The sequence below is a fragment of the Eleginops maclovinus genome, chromosome 5 (assembly GCF_036324505.1).
Source record: "Eleginops maclovinus isolate JMC-PN-2008 ecotype Puerto Natales chromosome 5, JC_Emac_rtc_rv5, whole genome shotgun sequence".
NCBI classification, from domain to species: Eukaryota; Metazoa; Chordata; class Actinopteri; order Perciformes; family Eleginopidae; genus Eleginops; species Eleginops maclovinus.
In genome coordinates this window covers 14,056,012-14,063,803 of record NC_086353.1, presented here as the reverse complement: position 1 = coordinate 14,063,803, position 7,792 = coordinate 14,056,012, and positions in this window count along the sequence as shown.

Sequence of the window (7,792 nt, the reverse complement as noted above, 5' to 3'; positions counted from 1 at the left end):
GGCCGGAGCCGTTGGACGTGTTGCTCAATACGTTTCGCTTTAATGCTTACTTAACTCTCCTAACAGGCCTCGGATAAAGTGTGCAAATACAGAAGCATTTCAAATACCAAGTACATTTTTAATATCCTAAATATTACAACTGAGATGCAGCGTTCACGAATGTGTTTTAAAAAAAGTTTTACATAGCTTTCCTTACTATGTTATTTACATGTGAAGAACAGCAATATTTTTTCTTTATTTTTACATATTTACAACAAATCACTCATAGCTACTTCTTGCAAAGTACACCAATTTGTTTGATTGTTCTCCAAAATGTATATCTCCTGACTTTTAAAGTAGTCGCGTACAGTATGATGATCCACTTGCATAGACTTGCTCAAGTAAGGTAATCCATCACAGTAAAAACCATGACTTCAGGTCTTATTATTGTTGCATGTTTACACAGTGCAGGCTTTTGAAAGTCGTCTGAATTAACTACTAAAATGCCACTCACAGTATAATGACTTAAACATGCGATGAGTCGGAGCATCTCTAAGAGCACAGCATCAGTATTAGCAGCTTTAAAATAAAGGGATTTCACGAACCACTGTGTGGTCCTAACATCTGGTGCAACGGTTCACTAACAACATTTATGCAGTAATGTAAGATGTTTGTTGGATATGTGGTGAGTCTGTGTTGTATGTTCCGTGTAATATAAGATAGGGCTGCAGTGAGTGTGTGTGCTCACATTACACAGTCTGTTTGGACACTGCCACTGACTGATATTTGAAGTACTTTGTCCACAGCTTGCAGGTAGTATTTAGAATGATTTTGACACCTACACCTTTCTTTGTAACTTCTTCATAATAACAGTATATTTCCATTTTATTAAACTCTTCTTTAATCTGTTGAAACAATGTGTTGGGCAATGGGATAATTCAGGGAGTTAGCATTCAGTAGCGGAGATTATGATCATTTTATTTGATGGGATGGATTGTAAGAAAATATGTCATTGTTTTATTGGTTAAAGTATTATACACACCTCCCGACCCTGTAGGAGCACCAATAAAGACACAGAGTTCCCCAGGAGGTAAAAGTGTTGAGATTTGTATATAAAGTTGTTGAGAACACTATTTTTGAGTACATACCACATTAGAAATAGCTTAACTGAAAGACATTATACTAATGGGAATACCAAGAGGGAAGGATATTTCTGGTTGATAACACCTCCTCTGGAGTAGAGGCCATTGCTTTTATTATCGAGATAACATTGGACCGCCCAAAGTAACCGCCAAACATGGAAACATGGCATCATTGCTACAAACAGATCATCTGAAAAGCTTTATTTGTTGGTAAACAAGAAAAATGAGGGCATCTGGAATATCAATTATAATCCGACTGCAGAGGAGAACTGTGCGTGTGACAACTTGTGCGAGTACGATAGGTCAAAGTTTACCCGCAGAGTCTATCTGTAAATCTGTCAAGGATGTTTATAACCAGGATTTAGGTAATGATTGTTCTGTTGGCTGGCTCTCTCAGATCTCAACAAAAACTTAAGCTATGAAATTCACATTTTGACATTTCTGAAAAATATGTTTATTTACATTCTTGCCAATTGTTTGTTTTATAAGATCAATAACACCCTCATAAAAATGAAGCTGCAGCCAGGAGATAACTAGCTTATCAAAAACCATAAAGAGTGGAATCAGTAGGAAACAGCTAGTCCGGCTCTCTCCAAAGCAGAGGAAAAAACAAAACAAAAAACATGTATGTTCATTTAATCCAAACAAAAATGGGAGTGAAAAAGCGACATGTTGTAGTTTTTACTGGATGTTATGTGACTTATTCTGGAACTGGTGCAGTACATTGTACAAAAGACATCAGAGTGCTATAGATCGCTCTGGGCAAAAAAAGTGCCATCCATCTGTTGGAAAACAAGTATTTCACTTAATATTGAACTTTTCATTTGATAATTCAAGATTTATTAGGGTAAAAACGAATAAAGTAAGAAGTAGGTAAAAAACTAAAATTATCCTTTAATAATGGCATCATAAACCTTTAGTTTACATACACACACACACTCAGACTTGCAGACGGGCACATGCAGCCTTTTCACAGGCTGTAAACAAAAGCAAACTCTTCCCACAATAAGCAGCTCAGACCCTGCCCTGGTTGCCACACAATAGACAGAAGAGACCTGAGACATAGAGCTAAGAAATTCCCAGGAAAACACTCTGCCAGGGCTCCAAATGCTCGACAATGACACACAAAGAGAGAGGGGGCAAAGTGTATCTATTCACCTGCAACAAGTGGAACCGATCAAGCCTTCACACATACTGCCGGAGAAATAGGAGAGAGGAGGAACACCTGGATCATATTACTATTGTATCTGCTGGTGGACTGGATTTAAAATGTCCAAATGTGTGTTTCTGTATGTCAGCTGGTAATCACTGTTTGTGGCATTGCTGTGGAGCTTTAGGTTTTCTCCCTGCTGTCTCTCATGGCTGATGCAATAAGATCACTTACATATTCAGCTGTGATAAAGCAACAACGTTTCTTGTTCAAATCTGTCCTTGTGCTTTATACAATAGCATCATTCTCTATTTTGCTACTATAGTTAAAGCATAACCTTGGGTGTGTGTGTGTGTGTGTGTGTGTGTGTGTGTGTGTGTGTGTGTGTGTGTGTGTGTGTGTGTGTGTGTGTGTGTGTGTGTGTGTGTGTGTGTGTGTGTGTGTGTGTGACAGAGAGTAAGATGTGGGTCTAATAGATTCTAATTGGGTCTTGATGAGTGAGAGATCAAACCCAACCTCTATCATATGTAAAATCACGCACACGCACACACACACACACACACACACACATATATATAACTACAAGTACACACATAATTAACACAATAGATACACTTTGTGGCCAAGGGTATGTGGATTTTTTCAAGGTGCCCAACCATGGTTTGGACAACACTTTTGGTGATGGACTGTGTTTCTTGACATTAAAGCTTTTAATTCATTTTGAATTAATAATTTAATCGATCAATATAAAGTAGTTTCAACTTCCAACACTATAAACCTTTGGAAATTAATAACAATAAAGCTCTTCTGGAGAACATGAAAAACATTTGGTAATCTCAAATGATACCCAACATAGTGGCGGAAAAATCATATTTAAATGTGGAGGTTAAGTAGAGCCTTCTTATAAATCTGGAGCAAAGAGATTTCTGAACTAAATCAACTACTCAGGACTTCAAATTTTGACCCACAAACATCACACCAGTCTTAATTTCCATAAAGTGAAAAAAAAGGTTGAATCTTTCATCTGCACTTTCAACACAAATAAACCATCAGTTTCAGTGTTGAGTCGTAAAAGTCAACTGATTGTTATCAAGTTATAGTTAGTTATATGGTATGCCTCTTAACCTCCATGACACTCAGACAACCTTTTTTAGATAATGAAGTGTCTTGAACTTCAGTTTGAGGAAGGCCCTTTCCAGTTTCAACGCAAAGTCCAGAAAGAAAACGGTTTTCCCTGTTAGGTGTACAGAAATTTGACTTCACCGAGCCATTTTTCAGATGAACTGAACACCGTCTGCAAGCCAGCCCTTATTTCTCAACCTCATTAGTGATTTTATTTTACTAATGGGACAAAAAATCTAAAATGGCTGCAAAATAAATCTGATTCCGAAATCTTGTAGAAAACCTTCCCAGTTCAGTGGAAGCTGTTATGAAATGAGCAACAATCACATGACGTGTCACATAATGCTGGACTGTCCACATACTTTGGCAACATAGTGTGGGTGCCCTTGTACTGCGAGTAGATAAACTCAAATTCACTTAAAAAATACATAAAAGAAAATATAATGTAAATACTAAATGTGATTGAACCACATTAGAATGAGAGGTAGGAAGTAAAATTGATTAAAGAGAGAGGCTGAACAGCTTCCCGTAAAGATTAGACCTTTATTGAGAAAATTCCAGGTCGGCTTATGGCCGCACGACCCTCCGTCTCCAACCAGGCCGATTATTGAATACGCCGTTACAGACACACACACACAAACACACACAGCAACTGGAGGCCTGTTGAGAGGCGACATTGATGACGCGTGTTGGATGGGATAATCCCCCCAGCTGTACTCTCACCCACAGAGAAGTGAGGCTCATTTGGCCCCAAAAAAGCTCACTGAGGTTTTTCCATTCACTGATGAACCCCCTCCTGCTTTCTGTAGCTTACCAAGCATTAGTAAGCCAAAAAGCACTATTATACTACCAAGCACTAGTAACCCAAAAAGCACTAGTAAACTACCAAGCACTAGTAAACCGCCAACGTTAACTTGTGTTTATCCTCTGCTGATTTATATACTGGATTCATCTCCTGGGTCAAGTGTGAACCCTGGTCATGCATTAGAAAGACAGGTACATAGAGTTAGCTACATTCTTAATGGTAAAGTAGTCAAATTAAATTAAATAAAAGCCAGAAAGTTGATTTAGGGCCCCACACTGCAGGAAAAACTCTATCTCTGGCATACTCAGTAAAATGTCTCCCCCCGATGGTTTGACAGAGACATTGCTTTGATTTATGACATCCATTTAAAGGAGGACTTCATTTAGTGCTTTTGTTACAACCAGGGCAGGATGGTAACTTCTCATGACCATGAATAACTCTTCCAAAAGCTAGAACATTACTTTATGTCCCAACAATGTCAATGATTTTCACTAATAATGACAAACACATTTCTATGTCAGAAAGGTAAAGATGGACAACAAACACAACTGGAGATACTTACCACATGCGGCATGTTGTCCTACACATGATTTCTGTACTGCGATTCTAAAGACAACAGTACTGTGATTTGTACACTACACACAATCATTTTTTTCACCACAGTATTTTTTATTTGTATGTCATCCCATCCTATCTTAATGCTGATGTATGACTTACAACAGTTATGGAATTAGTGAACCTTATCTTGTGGTGTACGTTTGATTTTCCCATTGACTCCTACGTGAAAGTAATACATTAAAACTTGAATAATACAGCTCAGGGTTTGGGTGTTCTAGACTTTTGTGAGTAAAAACCTTATTCAGAGTTCAACGAATGTAACAATTTCCAGCTGAGAAGGAGTTATTTTGAGGAAATGTTAAATACAAAACCATTGAACTCTTTTTGGACATTGTGAAAAGGAACCTTTCTAACAGCTGCAACAAGTTAAATATTTTCGTACCCATCGAACCGTCAGAGACATGAGCTCACTGGTGCCCAACCTTGGGGTCGGGACCCATAGTGGGGGTCTTTAGGATTCACAGGAGCTCACAAAGCCTACTTGTTTTTAAGGAATGTAAGTCAACCTTGTTATTTGTACAACTGGCTTATATCTCATTCCAGTAATTCCTGTTATAAAAACTAAAATAAAGTTTGGACTATTATTGTAATCTTTTAACTTCAAATAAAAAAGGGCGTGTGAAGAACGCAAGCATGATATGACTCTCTGATGCAATATTTACAAGCAATATAACTAGTGTACGTTTATTAGGCATTTTGGACATGGGCGTCATAGAAAGTGTTACAAAAAGTCCCAACTATCTTAATTGTTGTGCCTTGCCGGAGGACATACCTGTTATATTGTGAAACAGTAAAAAGTGAGCGTAGTGCAAGTTCTCACATGCAGATCTTGGCTAAAATAAATTTTGTGTAGGCGAGATGTGAAAACATGCTGCCGATGTCAAGCACTTTCTTTATTTCTCCAGGGCAGGGATGCAGTAAGCCTGGTTAACATTAAAAGGGTTATCCCTTTTTGTTTTCTGAAATAATTTAATGATGCAACCCTAGATGTACTAAAAAATCTAAATGTTGGTTTTCTTTAAGTCAGTTGGCACAGAGGTAGAGACTCTGGTACAGGCAAAGGGCATTTCAAATTACTATTTCAAATAAGGCAACTTTTTAATCTTTACAATACAATAAAGTGCAAATGTTTACTTTTAGCTCACCATTGGCCCTCCAACAGAAAATGTCAGTACCCCTGCACTGGTGAATGAATTACTTATTGACAATAATGGGACATATGAACCCCTGCTTGCGGTGTGAACACTGCAGGGGCCAGTAGGAGGCAGTCTAATCCGATCTGTCCGTCTGATGCCTCCCTGCTGTCACTCAGGATTAGAAAGTGCAGTTGGATAAAGTTAACAACAAGTGCATCTAGTCAGACGGTGTACACTGTGCAAGCTCTTTCAGAAGAGAGTGATAGGTGGTAACTTAGATTCCTATGTTGCTTTTCATTTGATTTGAGTAGTAATTCAGATTAATCTCCCTCCAGTGCTGTTGTTTGCTTGCTTGAGGTAAAGTAAACAGAACAGAATTAAAAAGAAAGGAAAAAATAAGGGTAAAGCTAAAATTGTGAGCCAATATATTTATTTTTTTATTACAAGAAACATGGTTTATTCTGTTGTCCTCTATTTTATCAATCTTAATTGTGTATAACACATCGCTGATATTGTCTGGGACTAAATATTATTCTGGAATATAGGCATAGGTTTTGGAATCCCTTTCAGCGTGGCATATTTGCTAATAATGCAGAGTGTCACTGAGCAGTCCTATGTCACTAAAGTCCAAAACCTTTCCCTCTAAGTACACACTATCAAAATGACATGAATGATTCATTGTGAGGCTTTAAACTGTATACCCCCATCCTATGTTATCTTTTGTTGTATAATGTTTCATTGCACCGCTCGCGACTTTTTGTTGGGGTAAATTATTTGTTTACTTCCTTTTTGTATGCAGGAGTTCTACAGTTTAAGACAAGTTAGAATAAATACTTTTTAAAAGCAACTGAGGATAACATTTAAAACCAATTTCACAAACATTTTCTCTGCCATCCATATTTGGAGAAATGATCGAGTCATTTGGTAAATTATTAAAAAAGTAAATGCCAATGTCAAATATTCTAACCCTAACCCTCTACAATTCATACGATTCATTAAATCCTGCGTCCCACATCTGAGAACATTTAAGGACTTTTTAAAGATTAATGTAAGACATTTGATTACCATTTAAGTCCTTATTTTTAGATTATTATGTTTTTGAATAAATTAAATACCTTGGTAAAAAAGTTGATTAAATGTTCAAGCACAACTACTAGAAAAAAAGTGATAAAACACAACGGTGACCTCTAAAGTCGTCCTCAACAGGGTATAATATGTCACAGTATATCTGTCACAGAGCGGCCTTCATTATCATATTGTTGCCATGGTATATCAAACTCAGCACAGAACTGAACCAGGCATGACGGGCAGGTGATGAGGGTATGAGTTGCTCTAGTTGATTGGGACATACCCGATGTGTATCACACACTGTGGTCAGAGTTGGAATATTTGTTCAGGCTGCATTTCTCTGAGAAGATGAGCTGCGTTGCTCCCGTGAGGACCATTCTGAATGACAAAGGTAAGACCAGCTATGCAATTTTAAACAGCCCATCATCCTCTATGCAGATTACACTAAGCTGCTGTAGCCTTTTCTTCCAAACCTGCTCCTCTAAAGTGGACTTTGTCTTGTGGAGGAGAGGAAACTGCTTCACACTCATTAAATCACTGCTGATATTCATTAATTTATTCCATTTGCACTGACATGGCCTTATTGGACAGGCCGCGCATTTCTGGTCAACTCCAACTTTGTGCTTAAACATTCATGAGTGCTGTAAAGCTGATTACACTCGGTCTGTATTCCTCTCCATTTATCCGCTTTAATTAGAGACTACTGGTCCCTGCAACTTCTGGATGTTAATCCTCCTGTGCCAATTCAAATTGTCAAGTCAAGTGATGTCAT